Source organism: Balaenoptera acutorostrata, chromosome 6 (genome assembly GCF_949987535.1).
Source record: "Balaenoptera acutorostrata chromosome 6, mBalAcu1.1, whole genome shotgun sequence".
NCBI classification, from domain to species: domain Eukaryota; kingdom Metazoa; phylum Chordata; class Mammalia; order Artiodactyla; family Balaenopteridae; genus Balaenoptera; species Balaenoptera acutorostrata.
Genome location: NC_080069.1, coordinates 101,559,884 through 101,580,458, shown reverse-complemented (window position 1 = coordinate 101,580,458; position 20,575 = coordinate 101,559,884). Strand labels below are relative to the sequence as shown.

Below are 20,575 nucleotides of genomic sequence, written 5' to 3'. Positions count from 1 at the left end.
TCATTGACATATGAGACCATTAGATTTAGAAGGAGTCCCTAACAACTACTTCTCACGATAATCATGAAAACCTTTCTTCAAAAAGCCTTAAAGATTAGCGTGAGAATGTGTAACTAAGGAAGCCTGTCTTCTCTGCTCTCAGGAATGAGAAAAGTGTGTCTGGCTGTCAAATGACTTATGGAGAACTGTGTTGGTTGGGCCAGTGATTTCCAAATGCCCTTCAGTCTGTGGACCAGTTGCATTGGATTCACCCAAGAGTGTTTGCTCCCCAGGTGACTCTGATTTACAGTCACCTAGAAAAGTGGTCATTTGGCCTCTTTTGGTTGCAAGAATAACTTGAGGCCTTAATGGTAAAAATGTGTTCCATAGGCCTCCTGTCTTGGCATCACTCAGGTAGCTTAATTACCATGCAGTTTCCTGGACCTGACCCAGATCTATCAAATCAGAATCTCCAGAGGTGGGACCCTGGAATTTATATTTTGAACAAACTCCCAAGATCTGCATGTTCATTTACTTATGGATATCTCTTACTATGTGACAGACGCCATTCCAGGCATGGGGGTGTAATGGTGAGAAAGACCCACAATATTCCTCCCCTAAAGACACTCACATTTTGACTCAGCTCTTTGAATGCTGGGGTTTGACAACGGCCTTAACATAATGCACGGTTGCTGTATGACTACAGGAGCCAATATGAAAGATGGACACCTCAAAGAATCCCAGAATAGACACTCAGCTGGGCCCTGGCAAGCCAGGGATAAAAGCAGTTTGGAAAACAAAGGTCACAAGGCAGAGGCCTCAGCAGCAGGAGCTCCTGTTGTGGCGGCCCCAGTTATCTCGTGCTGGTAAGAAACCACTCTCAAGACTCAGTGGCTGAAAATGACATTTTTTTTTTTTTTTTTAATTTCTCATGATTCAGGGTGTTGACTGGGTGGTTCTTCTACTGGTCTTCTCTGGGCTCAGCTGAGACAAATCTGGCTTGACTGGGCCTCTCTCCACGGAGTCCTTTATCCCGGGCTTCTTAATGGTAATGGCATGGTGGTCCAGGGTTCCATGAGTGCCAGCCACAGTGGCAAGTGCCTATTAAATATCTACTTGTGACCTGTTTGCTGATGTCCCATTAGCCAAATCAAGTCACTTTCACTTAGCCTCAGTGTGGGAGGGGACTACACGGGTATAGGGCACCAGGAAGTCACTTCTTTGGGGGTCATTAGTGTAACACTTGACCACAGTTTCTCTGGTTGTCTCTTTTTTTTTTTTAATTTTTAATTTTTTTTTTTTTTGGCCGTGTCACACACCTCGTGAGAACTTAGTTCCCCGACCAGGGATTGAACCCAGGCCCATGGCAGTGAAAGTGCAGAGTCCTAACAACTGCACCAGCAGCGAAGTCCCTCTCTGGCTGTCTCTTGATCTTGGGATCTCTTTGTGTGCCTTCTCACTTCTTTCCCTGTCTTCTCCAGTTTAAATTTCTATGTGAGGGGACTTCCCTGGTGGCGCAGTGGTTAGGAATCTGCCTGCCAATGCAGGGGACACAGGTTCGATCCCTGGTCCGGGAAGATCCCACATGCCACAGAACAACTAAGCCCGTGTGCCACAACTACTGAGCCTGTGCTCTAGAGCCCGCGAGCCACAACTACTGAGCCCGTGTGCCACAACTACTGAAGCCCGCGTGCCTAGAGCCCGTGCTCCGCAACAAGAGAAGCCACCGCAATGAGAAGCTCGTGCACTGCAATGAAGAGTAGCCCCCACTCACCACAACTAGAGAAAGCCTGCACGCAGCAACGAAGACCCAACACAGCCAAAAATAAATAAATTAAATAAATAAATTTTTTTAAAAAAGATTACTTCAGTGTTAGTGTTGCTTAATAAATAGCTAAAGAGATATTTTTTCCTCCTGAATGGGAAGGATACTTTCCTTTGCTCCCTATGCCAAGGCTGGCTTTGCAGAATGGGTCCATTTCCTCCTGCTGGACAGTCCTTGTCTGTCCCCATTTCCGTGCGGGGACATAGACAGCCAGGCTGGGTTGGGTTTTCAGTGGCTCCGCCAAAGCTGGAGACAGAGCAGTACATGTTCCCACGGTCACCTCTTTATCCAAAGCGTGGAAAACTGACTTCATAACTGGCACAGGCTATGTTTGGGTCAGGAACCCAATATTAACTACAAAGACTGACCTCAACCCAGGGAACTTGAAAAGAAACTAGATAACACTGTTGGGAAATTGTTCCCTCCTGTGAACTGGCATTTGAAATACGTACTAATATTATGCACATTTTTTTTAATGCCATTGAACGAAGTGTAATGGAAAATAATACACTGGCCTTGGGAAGTCAAGGGACTTGGGCGGACTTGAACATATCAATAAGGCAATCCAATTTCAACTAGTTTTCTCTCACATCACACGCTTGGTGGGTTCCTGGTTCTCTCTAGGCTCCCAGCATAAGAAGAAATGATGGTAGCAGACTTGCTCAGTTGCATATAATGTGTTCAGTGTGAATCTAGAGGAATCTAAATGCAGAAGGAGGGGCCCCTGAGTCTGCCTATGCAGTCAGAGAAAGCTGGTTACTCAGACTGGACAAGATTGAGAGACAGATGAAGGCTGCCCTCAATGCGTCCATCCTACAGTGGGAGGATGAAATATTGTCATGAGTGCTGACAAAATCGGCCAGCTTCCCATATTTGAGACCGTTTATGATTCTAGGTCACAATGAAATTGAAACCATGAGACACTAAGTGAGGTTTAGCATCCCCACTCTATTCCCTGGTAATTCCCTGGTAATTTCTATGTTGCATTTTACTCACGCTGTTATTCCTGGTCCTGATGTCTAAAGATGGAGCTCATGAATTAACTAGCTCAGCAACCCAGGTAGACAACAAAGCGGTCCTTGACCTGTAGACCTTCTGCCAGCACAACTAGGTGACTCCCGGGTGTGAAGAGGCAGGGGTGATATCCTAAATCTTTGAGTTGTTTCACATAGAAATTGAGTCATAGTGATATCTAATCACTAATTAATTATACCTTATCTGGGACACCACTGATCACATTGCTCCTTAATCTACCTATCTACATCCATTTGTGTCTCTTTTCTATCCCTCTGTTGGTCAATTAATTATCAAGCTTGCATGCAAAATTCTGGAAGAAATTCCAGAAGGACTTTAGATACAATGTAACGCTTCTTGCTCACTGCCGAAAGGCCAGCAATTTTTCAGAAGGGGCTCATAGCCCTTTGCATACCTTGCTCAGAAATTATAGTCACAGCCCACAAAATCAGGAAGATCTCTGGCCCCATTCAGGGGATTTTCCAAGAGCCTTCCAAAGGGACATGCACGTTTATAACTAAATGCAAGTCAAAATGAGATGACTCCCGGGGTACAGGAGTTAGAGAGCTCATAACCAGTTGGGATAATCCAGGAAGAGGTAGCTGGTAAGATGGATCTTAAAGGATGGATAGGATTTCTTTCTTTTTTTTTTTAAATTTATTTTTTTATACAGCAGGTTCTTATTAGTTATCCATTTTATACATATTAGTGTATATATGTCAATCCCAATCTCCCAATTCATCACACACACACACCCGCCACTTTCTCCTCTTGGTGTCCATACATTTGTTCTCTACATCTGTGTCTCTATTTCTGCCCTGCAAACTGGTTAAGGATGGATAGGATTTCAACAGGCAGAGATGAGAGAATGAGTCATTTCAGGAGGTTGATATGGGTGGCCTTCATTCTTCAAGGGGAAACAAGAACAAGGTTTGTGCTTGGGCTTAGACTGGGATGACCAAGGCTGGACAAGGTGGTGGCATCAAAGACCAAACTGAGAGAAGCTCACAGTGGTGAAAAAATGGAGACAGAGTAATGTTTTCTCATACAGAAGCTGGAGAACTTCACCTTGGAAGGGGAGGCTTAGGATGAAGAAGAGCAGCGTCTGTGTCGGCTTTGGTGGCTGCCACATGAAGTCAATCCCCAAGCACTATTCAGACATCTTGGCAGGAAATCAGACAACTCTCATCAACCCATACTTTGTATGCAAAGATGATATGCCTTAGGAGCTCTGCTGTCTCTGACCAAACACAGATTTCTTTAACTTCACATGTGACTCATGTTTACAGAGGCATCGCTGGATAGTCTGTTTGGACTGTGATGCAGTGACTATGTGTACCATGGAAAAAATGAGAAAGACATCCTAGCAGGACGCCAGAGCGCAGTTGAGGAAATCCTGTGATGTGTCATCCATGCAACGCTAGAAGGTCAGCAGAGCACGGGGCAGGCTGAACAGCGTCCACCGTTCTTGAAATGTCACCGGGGGTGGGAGCACAGTTCTCTGCCGGGCCCAGATCAGGTTTCCAGCGTCTCAGGGATGAAATGGTCAGCCAAGCTAGGACAGGTTTCAGATGACCGCCTTTTCCTGAACGCAACTCAGTCGAGGCCTGGGTCGTTGCAGTTCCCCATCTTCTTTCTCTGGCCGTTTTGTTACCAGCTGTGTCAGGAAAGCATCACTCTTGATCTTAAGGTCACTGAAAGGACTTTTTACTTCTCTTTCATCCTCATCCAAAGCTCTTCTTTTCTGTTCCATTCTTCAGCCACATGCATTTCCAAAATAGGAGTAAGAGTTCTTGACTTAACGGCTGTTTCTTTTGAGCAAGCTATACATTGTCAGGCCCTGGTCATACTTACAGCCTTGACTTGTCAAGTAACCTATGCTCTGTGCTTCGTTAGCAAAATTTAGAGGGAGTGAAAAATGTGAAACAATTTTTAAAATATATTGTGCACACATCATTATTTTTTTCCAGAGAGAACTGGTTTACTTTGAAATAAGTTATATGTCCCACAGTAGATAATTCAGAAGGTACACAAATGTTTATAGCAAAAAGTAAACACCCGTCCCTCTCTTGCCCCACGTGTCCAATTCCTCTTCGGGAGGTAACGACCTTCCTTGTTTCAGTTTGGTGTGTACTCTACATACTTCAATGTGTTTATTTTAAGGTCCACTCCTCTAAGCACCACTATGACTGCCACCATTACTGCCTCCTTCCAGTCCCATGGTTAGCTTGTTCTTGGCCCCAGGAGAGCATGGTTAGATGGATGCAGTCAGAGATCCAAGGTCAAGAGCAGAGAGCCTGAGAGCTCTCTATTAGGGGGTCCATATTTGCCTGAAGGGAATGCTCTCTCTCCACATCTCTTTCCCTCCCCTTCTGCCCCTCTGCACATGCACCTCCTTTAAGAAGCTGATGCTCTTGTCCTTAGTCCCATTCATCAAAGCATCAGTGATACCTACAAGATCATCTCTTAGTAAAATTTCCCATCCTTTTCGTTTATTACTCACACTGTGTTCTTGGTGTGCACACATTGGAGGCTGTAGGACAGAAGTTATAAAACTTCAGTGTACATAAGATTCTTATAGTTAATTATAAAATGCAGGTCCCTGGGTTCCGCAATCAGAGATTCAGAAGGTCTGACCTGAAGCCAGGAGTCTGCTTTTTCACAAGGACTCCTTCTCCCAAGGTGAACTTGATATATGGTTCCTGGATCAAACTTTTAAAATGCTGCCTTCAGTATTGTTCCTGACTCCTTTCCCTTGAATCGTCTGTTAAGGAAACCCTGAGTGTTTCCTTTATCATTGCCGATTTTTTAAAGCCATGACCTGTGTGTGGACTCTTCTACATTGCCTGGGTGTTTTTCTCTTTCTCCTTCTGTTCTTGGGCACTTGAACCTTCAAGGTGTGGTTGGGAGACTTGACAAACCCATTCTCCCTGGGTTTTGTAAGATGACACCACTCCTTTCAAGGAAGGCCATTGCTTAAATACTATCAGCCACAGCTCAGGACACCAACTTTCACTCTCTGCATTTCTCTCCACTTCAGAGTCCGATCTCAAAATCCCTAGACTAACATTTCCATTTTACGTGCAGCAGCAAATCTATGTGGTGGTCCATGGGGCTATTATGGTCCTTTTGGTCCTCTGGCATATCTACAGCATGCGCACAAGAAGAGTGTTTTTAAAACTCAGGTCTATGTATCCCTGAGGGTTCGCTCATGTATTCTTGGAGGTCTGAAAACCCTCTGAGATAATTGTTGAATGTTATCTTTCCATTTTGATGATAATATTAAAAATATATGCATAATCTGGATCCTGTGGCTGACTCCCTTACAGTGGAGGGCTGCTACATGAATTCAGTTCCCATATTCAAGGGGACAATTTAAAGGGACAGCATTTAACTTTTGGTGTGTTGACAAGCACATTTGGCTTCCGTCTGGCCCAGACTGAAAGACTGAGTCCTTCCTGGGGGTGACAAGGGGAGGGCCCTCAGGTTCTGGCCCCTGGTACCTCTTTGGCTTCATCTCCTGCAGCTTGCCCCTTGCCCCACCAGCCTCCTTACTGTAGACGTGCTCCCTTAAGGGCCTTTCTACTGTTACTCTCTCTGCCCAGAAGGTTCTTCCCCCGGAGAGCTGCATGAATAATTCCCTCATCTCCTTCAGGTCTTTGCTTAAGTGATTAAATTTCTCAGTCCTATTTCAAATTGCAATTCCGCACTCACCCCACCTCCATCCCTCTGCCTATCACCCTTACCCCTGGTCTCTTCACATACAACAACATGCACTTATTCATAATGTGTGCTGTTCATTGTCTGGCTTGCCCTGTTAGCATGCATGCCCACAAGAGCAGAAATGGTTGTTTTGTTCACTGATGTCTCCCAGGCACTTAGAGCAGTGCCTGACACACAGTAGGTGTTTAATAAATATTTGATGAAGGAATGAATGAATTAACAACATTCACCTCATCTCTGTTCTTGTATTTATGCTCAATTTGTTCATCGGTTTTCCAGACAAAACTCCTCTTTTGGCAGTGATGATTTGCAATGGAAAGACATTTTTTAATGGCTAAAACTTTACACTTAAAATTTTGTGTTTCTCAAAGTGAGATCTATGTGGTCCAAGAATTCCAAGAATGCAAGCTGAGGGGATGAGGGGTCCCAAGTCAGACTAACATGTCTCTACAGGCTCCTGACTTGACCACTTCCTCTCCCTCCCTCCTGGGCCAGGGACAGACAGCCTGTCGCAATCTGCCACCGCTGGACAAGCACAGACAGGCCTCCGTGAAAGGAACCTCTCATGTTTTCGCCCAGTTTGAATGTCATTTTCCCTCTCTTTGCCTCGCTTTCTTTGGCTTGCCAACTTTCAAGTTTGTTTCATTTTTCCTGATAATAAAAGAAACACACTTACCGTGAAACAAGATTTAGGGACCTCTAAAGACATACAAAGAAATAGATGCCCAAAGACTTGAAATTCCCCTGATTTGTAAAAGATACCTTCTGTATTTTGTTTCTCTGCTTATAAATGCAATACTCAGACACAGCCGCCACCATTAATATTTTGGTGCATTTCTTCCTAGCCCTTTTTCTATGTGTATGTATTAAGATGAAATATAGGAAGTTACCGATATTCAACCGTTGTTGACCTAGGAAATGGCGATTTTATATGGTATACCCTAGTCATTCACACAGTTGAAGCCATACTGTGTGTATAATTTTACATCCTATTCTTTTCACTTGTCATTATAACAGCACCACTTGCCCATGTATTTGTGAGCTTGCCTTAACAGCACAAATAATTGATGAGCATTAGCATCTCAGCTGGGAGCCCTGCCTCATAAATCATTGAAAACAGTCCACGTGGTGCCCAGGCTTTCTGAGTCTTGACATGAATGACAACCGCAGTGACTCTTCCAGGAAACTCGTCCTATAAATGCCCCCAGCCAATTGCCTGGGTGCAGTACCTGGCACCAGATTTTCTGCCCAAATGGCAGCTTCTGGGAATGCTGCTAGTAACTGTGTCCGGTCGTTCATCTTGTTCCTCTTAAATGAATTTGTTCCTTACCAGTGATGCATATTGGGTTTGTGGTATGTCTTCCTCTCCAATGAAATGACTCTCTTTGGCTTTTTGTGTTTCCTGTTGTTTGTTTAGTGGTTTCTGGGCCAGGTACAGTCTACCAGCATGACTGAAAGAGAGAGCTGACTTTTTTTAGCTTACCAGCAGTAGGAGGGCTGCTTTTAGGGCCCTGGCTTTCTCTCTGCAAACATCATCAGACTATCAAGTCTGTACTTTTTCATCACAGCAGAGTCCTGAGGAGTCCATGGACCATGTGGTCCTTTTATGTTGTGATTCTGCCTCCAAAATGATTGCCCAGGGACAGTAATCTATGTGGGTCCTCATTATCTGAGACTTGGGATAGCCCTGTTCCTCACTGGGTCTCTATTTGCTCTAGATCTGGCTGGGTTCAACCACATAGACTAAGAAGATTATATGTCCATCCGAAAGTCCCATTTGCATAAGGTTTGGGAGCTTATAAGGTCAACTGTCATTGCTGATAATAACATCATGTCACTCCAGGTGCAACAGTTTAAAAGGATGAACTTTAACATTTTGGCCCCAAGAATAAAACAGTAACAGGAGACCAGAACATTTAAAGGTAATCTACAGCGTATAAACATATCAAAGGGTTAGAGAAAATAAGGCAAAAAGACACAAAAAATGAAATATGCGGTCTCTCTTATGATCGATACATGGCAAGCAGAGAGGCAATATTATAAATATTGACCCTGGCTTTGAGGTCGGTCCAACTTGCATTCAAATCCTGACCCTGTCTCTTACTAGTTGTGAAAGGCTCCTAGATTGCTTCCTTTTCTGTAAAACTGACCTAAAAACACCCACTCTGCAGAATGACTGTATGGAGTAAAGACAATATGCGTAAAATATTGATCACACGTGAGCTTGATAATAGCAGTTATTATTGTTATTATTAGACACACAAAACTTCAAGAATTTTTGATTTGATCTTTTAAATGTTTAACATTGCAAACACAACATTGGGACAGTAATAGATAAACTTAAAAAGAAAAAGCAACCTCACTACCCCCCAAAATCAGACTATTTACATTTTCCCATATTTCCATTACACAGGGTATTTGTATTTTCAGCTTTTCTTCACCTAACATTGTACTGTAAGTTTCCTCCTGTTGCAGCACGGTCTAGTTTAGTGTAAAATAGTTATTATTTCAACAAATATACCATAATCTAATTAATCATTCCTCTATTTGTGAACATTTATTTGTTTGGGGAATAGTCTTTCCTTTTGTTCCTGTTTCTGCTATGGTGAGTTGAAATGCACGATTTAAAAAATATTTAGGCCTTTTTCCTTAGGTGTATAGATATTTTTTAGCTCGAATTTGAGCACTGTATAAGCTAATGACTGTTTACTGTGGAGAAGGAAGAGGTAGCTTCAGCCTAGTTTCTAGTGGAAGGCAAATTGGGACAACTCCAAGAATCCTCATGTCTATTAACCTCGGTTTCCTCATCTCAGCACTTGACAAACTGGTATGAGGATGACCGATAACTGAGGTAGGCACTCAAAAAATGGATCTTTAAAGTGGACTAAACCTGCTCATGTTCTTGATTTCATTCATTCCCCACACAGCGCCCAGACCGAAGCGGTAGGTATTCATATTATCTGAAGCACAGAGGTAGGTATTCATATCATTTGGGGTAAGGTTCTTACCCCAGGTCACACAGCGGCTGGGAGAGGACGGAGAACGTCTTTCGCGGATTCTGAATTCCCAGCTTTCCCACTGGGCTTTGGAAAAAAAAAAAAAAGCCCCCAGACCCCACCCTAACTGAGGGCGGGAACCGAGTGGCTGAGGGTCCAGCTGAGCTCTGCGGGAGGTGTCGCTCGCCCTGCCAGGAGGCTCCGCCTCCCGGGCGCTCGGGCCCCGCCCGGCTCCGAGCATGCCCAGTGCGCTCCCCGCCGTCCCAATGGTGCCGGGAGGGCGCTGCAACTCCAGGTTTTGCTGGCGACCGGAGGTCCGGGGGCGGATGGCGGGGGGCGGGGCCGGGCGGGTCCTGCTCCCTGGCTTGGTTGAAATTCCCCGGACGAGACGCTCGGGCGGCGCCCTGTGCAGGGGCGCAACTCCGGGGCAGGGACCGAACTGAAGCACCAGGTGCTGCCGGCTGCCGCCGAGTGGCCCTAGGCCCACAGGGCCCCTGGACCCTCAGGCATCTGGTCCGGACAGGATGATTACAGCCGTCACTCCATCCTTTCATTCACATATTCATTCAACAAACTGTTTTTGAGCACCTACTGTGTGCCAGGTGCTGTCGTAGGGACTGGGACAATGTAGTGAAGACGGGCAGGGCTACAGCCCCAGAGCTAAAATTCCAGAGGTGAATACACAGTAAGAAGTAAGCAAGTCAGGGGAAAAGGCAGTTACCGACCTCATCTCCTGCTACTTTGCCCTGCTTGCTATTTCCTAAGCAGTCCTGCGCCTTAGTGTCTGCACTGGCTGATCCCTCTGCCAGAAATGCTCTCCCCAATTTATCTGCTTGGCTGAAATGTCTGACCACCTCATTGAAAACTGCACTCCCTCCACCCCAAGTTTCTTTCCCTCTCGTAAAGCATATCACCTTCTACTACTTGTCTATCGCCTGCCTCTCTTCCGCCAAACTCCGGCAGGGGACAGGATTTCTGTCTATTCACCGCTCGTGAAGAATCAGAGTAAGTGATCAATAATTATTTGTTGAATGAATTAATGGATAGTGATAAATGTGAAGAAAATAAAGTGAGGACATGGAACAGAGGGCTAACTTAGTAAGGTGGTCAGGGGAGGCCTCAGAGAAGGAGGACCTACGTACAATGAGAAGGTTCCAGCCACGGGAATAGCTGGGCAAAGACGTCCCACACAGAGGAGGAAAGGCATGTGTAAATGTCCTGAGGCTAGACAAGTTCTGAGTGTTTGATGGACAGAAAGGTGCTCATGGGGCTGCAGGAATGCAGGAGCCAGATCAGGTAAGTCCTGGGAAGAAAGTTCAAGCCAGGAAGTTTCTAGTGGAACGGGATGGGCACTGCACTGGGAGTCAGCAGGACCCCAGCTCGGCAAGACTTCTCCTTAAGTCACAGATTTGTTTAGCGCCGGCTGCTCGACATCCCTAGGCATAAAATCACTTAGGGCTGGGCACACAGTAGGTGCCCAATAAATGGTAATGGAACGAATGCCTGCGTGCATGCGCGAGGGGACACCGGCCTGCACGGAACTCGGCAAGAGAGCCCTGGTGGCCCTGGGAGACGCGTCCGAGCACACCGGCCTCGGGTGGGGGCGGGGGCGTCCCGCAGGGCGTTCCGGGAGCCCGCCCCCCGCCCGGCGCGCGGGCCCGTCGCGGCCAGCCGGGCCGGCGGGAGCCGCCCGCGGGCGGCACTGGGCATGCTCAGACGGCGGCCAGGTCGCGCCGCGAGCGAGCTTCTGCGCCGCCCGCACGCGCGACCTACCTGGGCGCCCCGCGCCCCCAGATGCTGCAGGTACGGGCCGGCGCGACCCCGGCGGGCTGGGGGCAGGGCGCGGGGCCACCGGGGGCCGGGGTCGCGCTGGGCGCTGCCCCGCCCCCACGCTTCCCCAGGCGCGCGGCGAACGCGCGGGCGGGCTGGCGGACGCGGCGGCCCCGGGTTCCCGGCGCCTCGTCGGGGCGGGGAGGGGGCGCCCTGGCCGCGCTCACCTGGTGGGGCGCGGGCGGGAGGGAGCAGGCCGGGCCGGGTGGGGCTGGGTCCCGGCGATCCGGGAGGGCCCAGCGGCCGGCGATCCGGGAGGGCCCAGCGCCGCCGTGACCGCGGCCCCTGCCCCGGCCGCCGAGGGGTTGCACAGCCCGCGTGGAGCCAGCCAAGCGCGGCGGCCAGACCTTCTTGGCTCCCAGGGCGAATTCGCCTCTCGGCTTTCAAAGATGGCATTTCCTGGGCCTGGCACGAACTCCAGCGCCAATAAATCCTCCCCGTTCCACGGGTGATATGGAATGATTTATCAGGTACCTGCGGTGAGACAGCTGCAGTGGGGGAGTGTATGTGAGAGCGCCCAGTCCCCCGGAAATTCCCGTTTTCAGCAACCTGAACTTACTGAGAAGTTGCGGTTGCCTTAAAAATTCATGGGAAGTTGAGACTAGTTGACACCTGGGTTTTCCGAGGTGGGAAAGAGCTTGTGACTCGGAAACTGGAGACCTCCGTTCAGGTTGGGCTCCCCCTTGGCCAGCTGGTGACCTTGGGGCGAGTTGTCTAACCTCTCTGATCTTCATTTTCCTCCCCTGCAAACAGCCGGTAATAATGCCCACCTCACTGGGTTGTTGGGTGGATTAAGTGGGATAAATTATGTGGAGGTGTTGGGCACCGTGCCCGGCCAAAGCAAGGAAGCAGTTGGCATGATGGGAATTTAACTCGTTTAGAGACCCTCGTGGCTCCCATTTCACCAGGAAATTGGAATTACAAAAGCATCTTCAGGGCCTAGTGCCAGATTGACAGACCCTGTCTTGTGCCCAGGAGAACTTCTACTGAAATCTTTGGAAAAACAATTTCGCTGAATTGTAATCGGAGAGCACCTTCTTTAAAAGCAGTTTTATACATTCAGAAACTCCAGAAGTTGGCAGTTCAGCCTGACTTACAAAAGAGCTGTTTTGCAAGATGATCCATCTCGCAAGTGTTTAAGCAGATGATGCTTTGAAAGTAAAGCCTAGTTAGGAAGATTTCTGTTCTAAAAAGCTCCCAAACCCAGCTTTCAGTGATAATTTAAATTAGCGTTTCTTAACTTTGGCAATGTTAACATTTGGGGTTCAATAATTCTTTGTTGTGGGGCCTTTTCTAGCATTGTAGGATGTTTAGCAGCATCTTTGGTCTCTACCTAGTAGATTCCGGTAGCAATCCCTTTCCCTCAGTTGTGCCAATCAAAAATGCTTCCAGACGTCCCTCCCTGTGCGGGGGCAGGGCACAAATTTTCCCTTTCTCCCCCCTTTAGAACCACCCTGCTTTCTGTCATCAGCCTATCTGAGGTGTTTGAGAAGTTCGTTTTATGTTTTTACTATAATAACCAACCTTTGTATAGACTTGTAGAACTGCACAGAGTACATCCACGTGCATCAACTCATTTAATTTTTACAACTCCCCCGTGAGGCTGGTGTTATTCCCATTTTACAGGTGAGGAAACTGAGGCTTTGAGCAGTCAATTACACAGTATGTGGCATAGCTGGGATATAACTCATGTCGTCTGGTTCCACGGACAGGTCTTTTTCTTCTGCATCAGGCTGCTCTTTATTGTATTGAGACTTTCAAATAGATGGCGTTCCTGATGATTAAGGCAAGATGTAAAGTAGATTGGAAGCTGGAAACCTTTCTGGCTAGTTGAAAATTAACAACAGCAAGCTATTTTCTGACAGAGAGTAGGTCATTCTAGTTAAATATTCTAGTTTATAATAAGCTCCCATAAATCCTGCATACAGTTGATGGAATACCAATTTGCAGAGAATTAGAGTAGAATAAAACGTGCCTAATACTCTGTATTGATCCTGCCTTGTCTCTGGTGATTTGCTGTCTCCTAAAACCAACTCGTATATGCAGATTAGACATTAGCTGGAATGTAAAAGGTCAGGTTACTGAAGGCATCTCAGAATGGCTGGAGTGGCTGAGGCATTCCATTCAGCAAGCATTTATTGAGCTGCTTCTACATGGCAGATGCAGTGCTGGGTGGGGATGCAGAGTGGGCCAGTGGACTCCAGTGAACCCCGGGGTGCCTGGGGAACTTCTCCTCAAGGAGAGGGCAGGTCTTGGCCAGGCCAGACACACAGGAGGCCAAGGTCAGGGACAGCTTGGGGCGGGAGAAAGAACCTAAGTTAACACAGAGTCCAATTCAGGATCCCACACTGCTTCACCATCCTTTTTTTGAGCCCTCCATTTCCACATTTTATCATAGAGAAGGTATTCTGGTGGCTTGTAACATTCCCATTCAAGTGCCAGGAACCTGGTCAGAGATGTATCTTTGAAAGAAGTTGGGGTTCCAAGCTGATAATTGGTCTCAGGGGATTGAGACCAACTCCTTGATTGTTGACTGTGATCTGGGAGGTTCTGCATGCATTGTTTAATTTCAGTGTGCTCCCTCTCTCCTCTTACAGTTGAGGAAACTCAGCTAGCAAAGGTAGTGTGGGACCAGGAGCTAGAGGGACGAACTGGGACCTTCTGAACCTCGGGTCCAGGCACACGAGGAATTCCATTTTCTAGGATGGACATAATCTACCAGAGGACTTTGGGGATTGGAGGGAACAGGAAGACAAGGCACCCTACCCACCCCCCACCAACCTCAGGGTTTGTGGCATGTTGGGGGATGGGGGGAACCTGCGATGTGTGGTCCTTCTCTCTCTCCTTAGGTAAGTGCCTGTTGACCGTAATCCCAAGTGCTCACCTTCCTTCCTTCAGACAGTGGTCCTGGAAAGCAGGGCCACCCTCTTCATCTCTTCGCAGGGGCTGGAATGCCGAGGGCAATCCCCTGGCGTTGACAGGCTGGGAGTGTGGGGCAGCCAGCTGGTGTAGCTTCCCAAGCCTGGGCTCTTCTTTTTTTTAAAGATTTATTGATTGATTGATTGATTGATTGATTGCTATGTTGGGTCTTCGTTTCTGTGCTAGGGCTTTCTCTAGTTGCGGCAAGTGGGGGCCACTCTTCATCGCGGTGCGCGGGCCTCTCACTATTGTGGCCTCTCTTGTTGCGGAGCACAGGCTCCAGATGCGCAGGCTCAGTAGTTGTGGCTCACGGGCCTAGTTGCTCCGCAGCATGTGGGATCTTCCCAGACCAGGGCTCGAACCCGTGTCCCCTGCATTAGCAGGCAGATTCTCAACCACTGCGCCACCAGGGAAGCCCAAACCTGGGCTCTTCTGACCAGTTCTAATAGAGACAAGATCGGACCAGGTCAGTGTCCACTCTGCCCAGGTCTGGGTCCTGGCAACTGCAGACTCTGATCTCACAGGCGTCTCCTTTCATCTGCCTGAGGGGGAACTAAAAGGGAGTGCTTGGTAGGTCCCTGGCTGAAATCTGATCTGGTCATGGGTTCCGAGACCCAGAGATCTTGCATCTCCATAGCTTCCGGTTATGCATGATGCACCTGTAATAGCCTTCCGCCTCCAGGGGAAGATCAGCTGTGAGCACAGATGTAACAGCAAACTCAGACCTTTATTGAGCCTATACTATGTGTCAGGCCCTAGGGTTACAGAGATGAAAGCTGAACCCGTCTTGGAAGGATTCATGGTGGAGTTGGGAAGACAGTGACATTGTGACATTTCTGTGTGAGTGTGTACATGCATGTGGACATGCATGTGCTATCTATCTATCTGTCTGATAACTGCTTTAAAAGAGGATAAAGCTAGATGCAAGAGACCCCAGTGGAGAGAGCCATTCATTCTGATGGGCATTGGGGACCACCATAGGGAGTAGTTGGCATTTGAATTCAGCCTTGAAGGTAGAAAAAGATGGTATTCAGGGGGCAGACAGAACGGCAGATGCAAAGACTCAGAGGCATGAAGAGACCTCTTGTATTTCAGGAATGGTGACTCTTCCCAGGCCCAGCCTCCTGATCTTGGCTAACGCAGGACCCACCTCCTATAGTTAGGGTATCCCCCCCCATCTCTGTACAGGGGCCTGGCCTCACTCAACCCAGGGTATGTGCCCATTCTCCTTGTTTGTCCTGCATAGGAGCGACGCCTCTGTGCTGTCCCTGAGGCGTGAGCACCCTCTGCCAGGGATAGCGCTGGTTTTAGTTATTAAACACTGATACGGCACTTACTAGCTGCCAGGCAATGTTCTGAGTGCTTCCCAAATATTAATCACTCTTTTAATCTTTGTAGCAGCTCTCTGGCCGTGCTGCTTCCCTGAGTGCTGGCCACTGGGTAGGTAGGTGGGGGCAGAGCTCACGTCCCCGGTCTGTGTCCCTCTGTGGATGACGCTCTCGTCATGGTACAGCTTCTCCTGGCCGCGGTTTGCATCGGTGTGCCAGGAAGCAGCCAAGTCTGGGAGTCGTGATGGAGTGCCGACTGCCCCGGACTTTTCTCCCTGACCCCGTTTCCTTCAGGGGTCCAGCAGGGCTCCACTGACTACATTTTCTGAACCAAAGACTGGGATCTGTAGTCTGAGAAAGAATGTTTGTGCTGCGTCTTTGTGCAAGCGGAGGCCTGGGAGGTGTTGTTTGGATACTGAGAGTGGAATTTTTGAGACATTTCGATGGTTTATGTGGAAAGTTAGGAACAGAGCATTTGAAATTGGGATAGTCCTGGAAAATTCAGGTCCCGTGATTTACTGTCGGGATACATGAGCTTTTAGTAAATAGTTAAGCAATGTGTAGTTTGAATTTTCTGTACTGAGCCTCTTGGAGCCTCAAAATGGAATAAATAGTACCTTCTAGCCCCAGAATCTTGCTAGTACTTACCAGCCCCAGTTTACAGATGGGCTGAGGAAACTGAGGCTCAGCGAGATGAAATGACTCCTGGAAGGGCGTACTGCTCTACGAGGACAAGCCAGGGTTTGAACTCAAGTCTGTCCCCAGGCAAATACTTGACTGTAAAAGGAGGATAATAATAGAACCTGTTTCCATTAAATTGACCGTGTTAAAGGAGCTAATGACTGAAAACCCACTCAGGTAGAACTTGGCACAGAAAAGGGTCCCCTCCCTTTGTGTTCATGCCGCTGACCCGCAGACAAGCGCCTTGTTTAGCCTTCGATGCTGAGAGTGGCCATCGCGAGAGATGACCTGCTCCCAGGGCAGGGCTGAGGGCCCGGCTCACAGGGCTAGAGGGACGTTCCAAGGGCAGGACCCAGGACCAGAAAGGGGCCGTGGCCAGCTGGATGCTGTGTTGACGAAAGGCACTGGTCTGACTTAGAGAGAGGGGTGTGAAGACCTGGCCCCTGCACGCTACTTCCCTCAGGTGAGTCAGCCTCGGTCTAGACCTGAGGGTCTTGCTGGGAGAGGCAGCAACCAGCTCTGGCAGCCGTCCCTTGACCCGAACCACTGGTGGGCCTGGAGTGGAGATAATGAAAGCCTGAGCTCAGGTCTTGCTCGCTTTGCTCCCCCCCCCCCATTCCCTCCCCAGGTCTGGTTATCAAATTCATACATGGTTGCTGTAGAAAATTAAGGTGTCAGGAAGCAATGGAAAAATCATGCATGGTGTTCTTCCTGGAAGCAGCTCTCCCACCACCATCACCACCATGGAGGACTCCACACGCCAGCCTGTTCTCTGCTGCAGCCAAGGGGGTCTTTCAGAACTGCTTCCTTTTGCTTTTAGAATAAAAGACAAAACTAATGTTGGCATCTCCTGCAGGCCCTGGTGTACATGCCTTGGTCCCCGTGCTTTCTCTGCTCACAGGGCCAGTGAGAACCTGGAACCTTCCTCCCCTCCTCCCCAGTTAACTCATTCTTTGGGCCTTGGCTCCATGATTGTAGATGCCTCCCCTCGCCTTCCTGCTGTGGGTAAAACTGCCTGCTGTAAACGCTCACATTCTGGCCACCAGGTCTCTCTCCTTTTACAGCACTTTTCACAGTTGCAATTTTGTGCTTAATTAGTGTAATTATTTGTATTAGTACCTGTCTCCCCAGCTACACTGTGAGCTCTGTGAAATCAGGGTCTCTCTTCCTTTAAACACACATGCACACACCACACACACACTTTCTTTGAGACTTATTTTTTTTCTTTTAACTTTTTATTTTGACCTAATTCAAACTTACAGAGAAGTTCCAAGAATAGAACAGAGAACTCCCGTATACCCTTCACCCAGATTCCTCAAATGTTACCGTTTTATCACATTTATTTTATTCTTCTCTCTAGGTATACATTTTTTTCCTAAACCATTTGAGGATCATTTATAGACTCTTCCTTTCCCCTTAAATACTTAAGTGTATTTCCTAAAACCAATGACATTCTCCTGTATAACTATGGTACACTTTTTAAACAAGAAATCAGTATTGATACAGTACTGTTATCTAATCTACAGACCTACAGGCTTTGCCGGTTGTCTTGGTAGTGTCCTTTGTAACAAAGAAAACCCCAGATCGTGTGTTGCATGTGGTTATGTCTCTCAGTCTCCTTTAAATTAGAGCAGTTCCTCAGGCTTTCTTTGTCCCTTATGACCTTGACATTTTTGGAGAATACAGGCCAGTTATTTGGTAGAATGCTCCTCAGTTTCAGTCTGTTTTAACCCACCATGTGTCTTCAATGCCACTGAAACATCAAATGCACTCAGTTAACATTTGGTGAATGAAAAAAGTCAGCAGGTTGTCTAGTCTCCCCCACTCCCACTCCTTTCAGCAGAAGGATGTGGGTTTTTTTGTTTTTTTTAATTTATTTTTGGCTGCGCTGGGTCTTTGTTGCTGGGCGCGGGCTTTCTCTAGTTGCGGCGAGCGGGGGCTACTCTTCGTTGCGGTGCGCGGGCTTCTCGTTGCAGTGGCTTCTCTTGTTAGGGAGCACAGGGTCTAGGCGCGCGGGCTTCAGTAGTTGTGGCTTGCGGGCTCTAGAGCGCAGGCTCAGTAGTTGTGGCGCACAGGCTTAGTTGCTCCGCGCCATGTGGGGTCTTCCTGGCCCAGGCCTCGAACCTGTGTCCCCTGCATTGGCAGGCGGATTCTTAACCCCTGTGCCACCAGGGAAGCCCAGGATGTTGTTATTTAGTTGCCATCTTGCTGTATATAGATTTGAATCTTGCTACTTTTATTTTTATGCATTTATTTTTTAATGGAAGTGTAGTTGACATACAATATTATGTCAGTTTCAGGTGAACAACATAGTGATTCGACATTTGCCTACATTATGAAATGATCACCACGATAAGTCTAGTAACCATCTGTCCCCATACAAAGTTATTACAGTAGTGTGGTCTATATTCCTTAAGCTGTATATTACATCCCTGTGGCTTATGTATTTTATAACTGGAAGTTTGTACTTCTTAATCCCTTCACCTAGTTTGCCCAACCCATCCCCCCGCCCCCTGCAACCATCTGTTTGTCCTCTGTATCTATGAGTCTATTTCTGTTTTTTTTTTTTTTAAAGGATTTTCTTATTTATTTATTTATTTATTTATTTATTTTTGGCTGTGTTGGGTCTTCGGTTCGTGCGAGGGCTTTCTCCAGTTGCGGCAAGCGGGGGCCACTCTTCATCGCGGTGCGGGGACCGCTCTTCATCGCGGTGCGCGGGCCTTTCTCTATCGCGGCCCCTCCCGTCGCGGGGCACAGGCTCCAGACGCGCAGGCTCAGCAATTGTGGCTCACGGGCCCAGCTGCTCCGTGGCATGTGGGATCTTCCCAGACCAGGGCTCGAACCCGTGTCCCCTGCATTAGCAGGCAGATTCTCAACCACTGCGCCACCAGGGAAGCCCTCTATTTCTGTTTTGTTTCATTTGTTCTTTTGTTTTTTAGATTGCACATGTAAGTGAAGTCATACAGTATTTGTCTTTCTCTGTCTGGCTTACCTCACTTAGCATAATACCCTCTAGATCAGTGGTCCCCAAGCGTTTTGGCACCAGGGACCAGTTCCGTGGAAGACAATTTTTCCATGGACGGCTGGGCGGGGGGGTGGGCGGGGGGACAGTTCAGGCAGTAATGGGAGCGATGGGGAGCGGCAGATGAAGCTTCGCTCGCTCGCCCGCCGCTCACGTCCTTCTGTGCGGCCTGGTTCCTAACAGGCCGTGGCCCAGTACCGGTCTGCAGCCCAGGGGTTGGGGACCCGTCCTCTAGATCCATGTTCCCACAAATGGCAAGATTTTAGTCTTTTTTATGGCTGAGTAATATTCCGTTGTATATATACACCACATCTTCTTTGTTCATTCATCTATCCTGATATTCTTTTTTAGTAACACAGCTTTCCCCCCAAAAGAGAGGCTTCCTCCAGGGATAGCGAGCCTGCTGTCTCCGCAGGAATACAGGCGGACGCCGGGCCATGGCTTGGCAGGGACGCTAGAGAGGAGAACAGAACATTTGGTGAGGGGGCAAGGCTCAGCCTGCACGTCCCTCCCGACACTGAGTGCCTTCTCCAACTGCAGCTCTGACTTCCCAGGCCTAGGGGCCCAAGAATAAGGTAACTAGAATTTCTAATCCAAACCAGAACATTTTGAGAGTAAACGGGGGGCTGTTAATAATTGCATCTAATCAAGTAACTTCAACTGGGGCTATCCTGGACAAATCAGGATATGTGGTCACTCTACCCAAATGTGACTTTGAAGTTGGAGATCAGTGCCTGGGGATCAGCCTAGAAAACCCTCTAGCAGTAGGAATTTTCTACGTGGACAAAGCAAAACTCATCTCCCTGGCATTACCTGCAGGCCCATATTAGTGGTTTTGGTCCTCTCTGTGGCCGCACCTCCCTTGGTGTGCCCCTCCCAGCCTTTCTCCTGCTACATCCACCTTGTTTCAGCGCTCCCCTCACCTGTTCCTTCCTGCCATGGGGACTGAGAGAGCCTGGAACATCACTTCCAAACCCAGGCTGGATGGAGGAGGGGGGTGGGGTTTGTGATACATGCACAGGGGGGAAAACAAGCCAGCTGTGCTTCCTACTGACCCAGTTTTAATGGAACTTAAGAGCCAGGGTGTGTAAGTGAGGTATGGCTGGAGACCAGAGTTTCCCTAGACCTCATCTTTCCCACCCGGCCCCCTCAGTGCTCACACTTCCACCTGTCTTTCGTGCGCAGACACCCAGGTTCCTCTTCCAGCCCTAGTTCTGAGATCAGAACCGAGTCGCCGGTCTTTGGCAGAGGCATGGAA

The 20,575-nt window shown here is 48.1% G+C and overlaps 1 protein-coding gene and 1 long non-coding RNA gene across 2 annotated transcripts in view; one reads left to right on the top strand and one right to left on the bottom strand.

The window, feature by feature from the left end:
- Positions 1-9,700, bottom strand: part of LOC130708353 (uncharacterized) — a 104,512-nt gene extending 94,812 nt beyond the window's left edge. The window contains exon 1 of the long non-coding RNA XR_009008577.1: positions 9,550-9,700. This is a non-coding gene — a long non-coding RNA (uncharacterized LOC130708353). The remainder of the gene's footprint in view (positions 1-9,549) is intronic.
- Positions 9,701-11,222: 1,522 nt separating this feature from the next.
- Positions 11,223-20,575, top strand: part of PTPN3 (protein tyrosine phosphatase non-receptor type 3) — a 109,789-nt gene continuing 100,436 nt past the window's right edge. The window contains exon 1 of the mRNA XM_057548560.1: positions 11,223-11,340. The gene's annotated coding sequence lies outside the window, so the exon portion shown is untranslated. The remainder of the gene's footprint in view (positions 11,341-20,575) is intronic.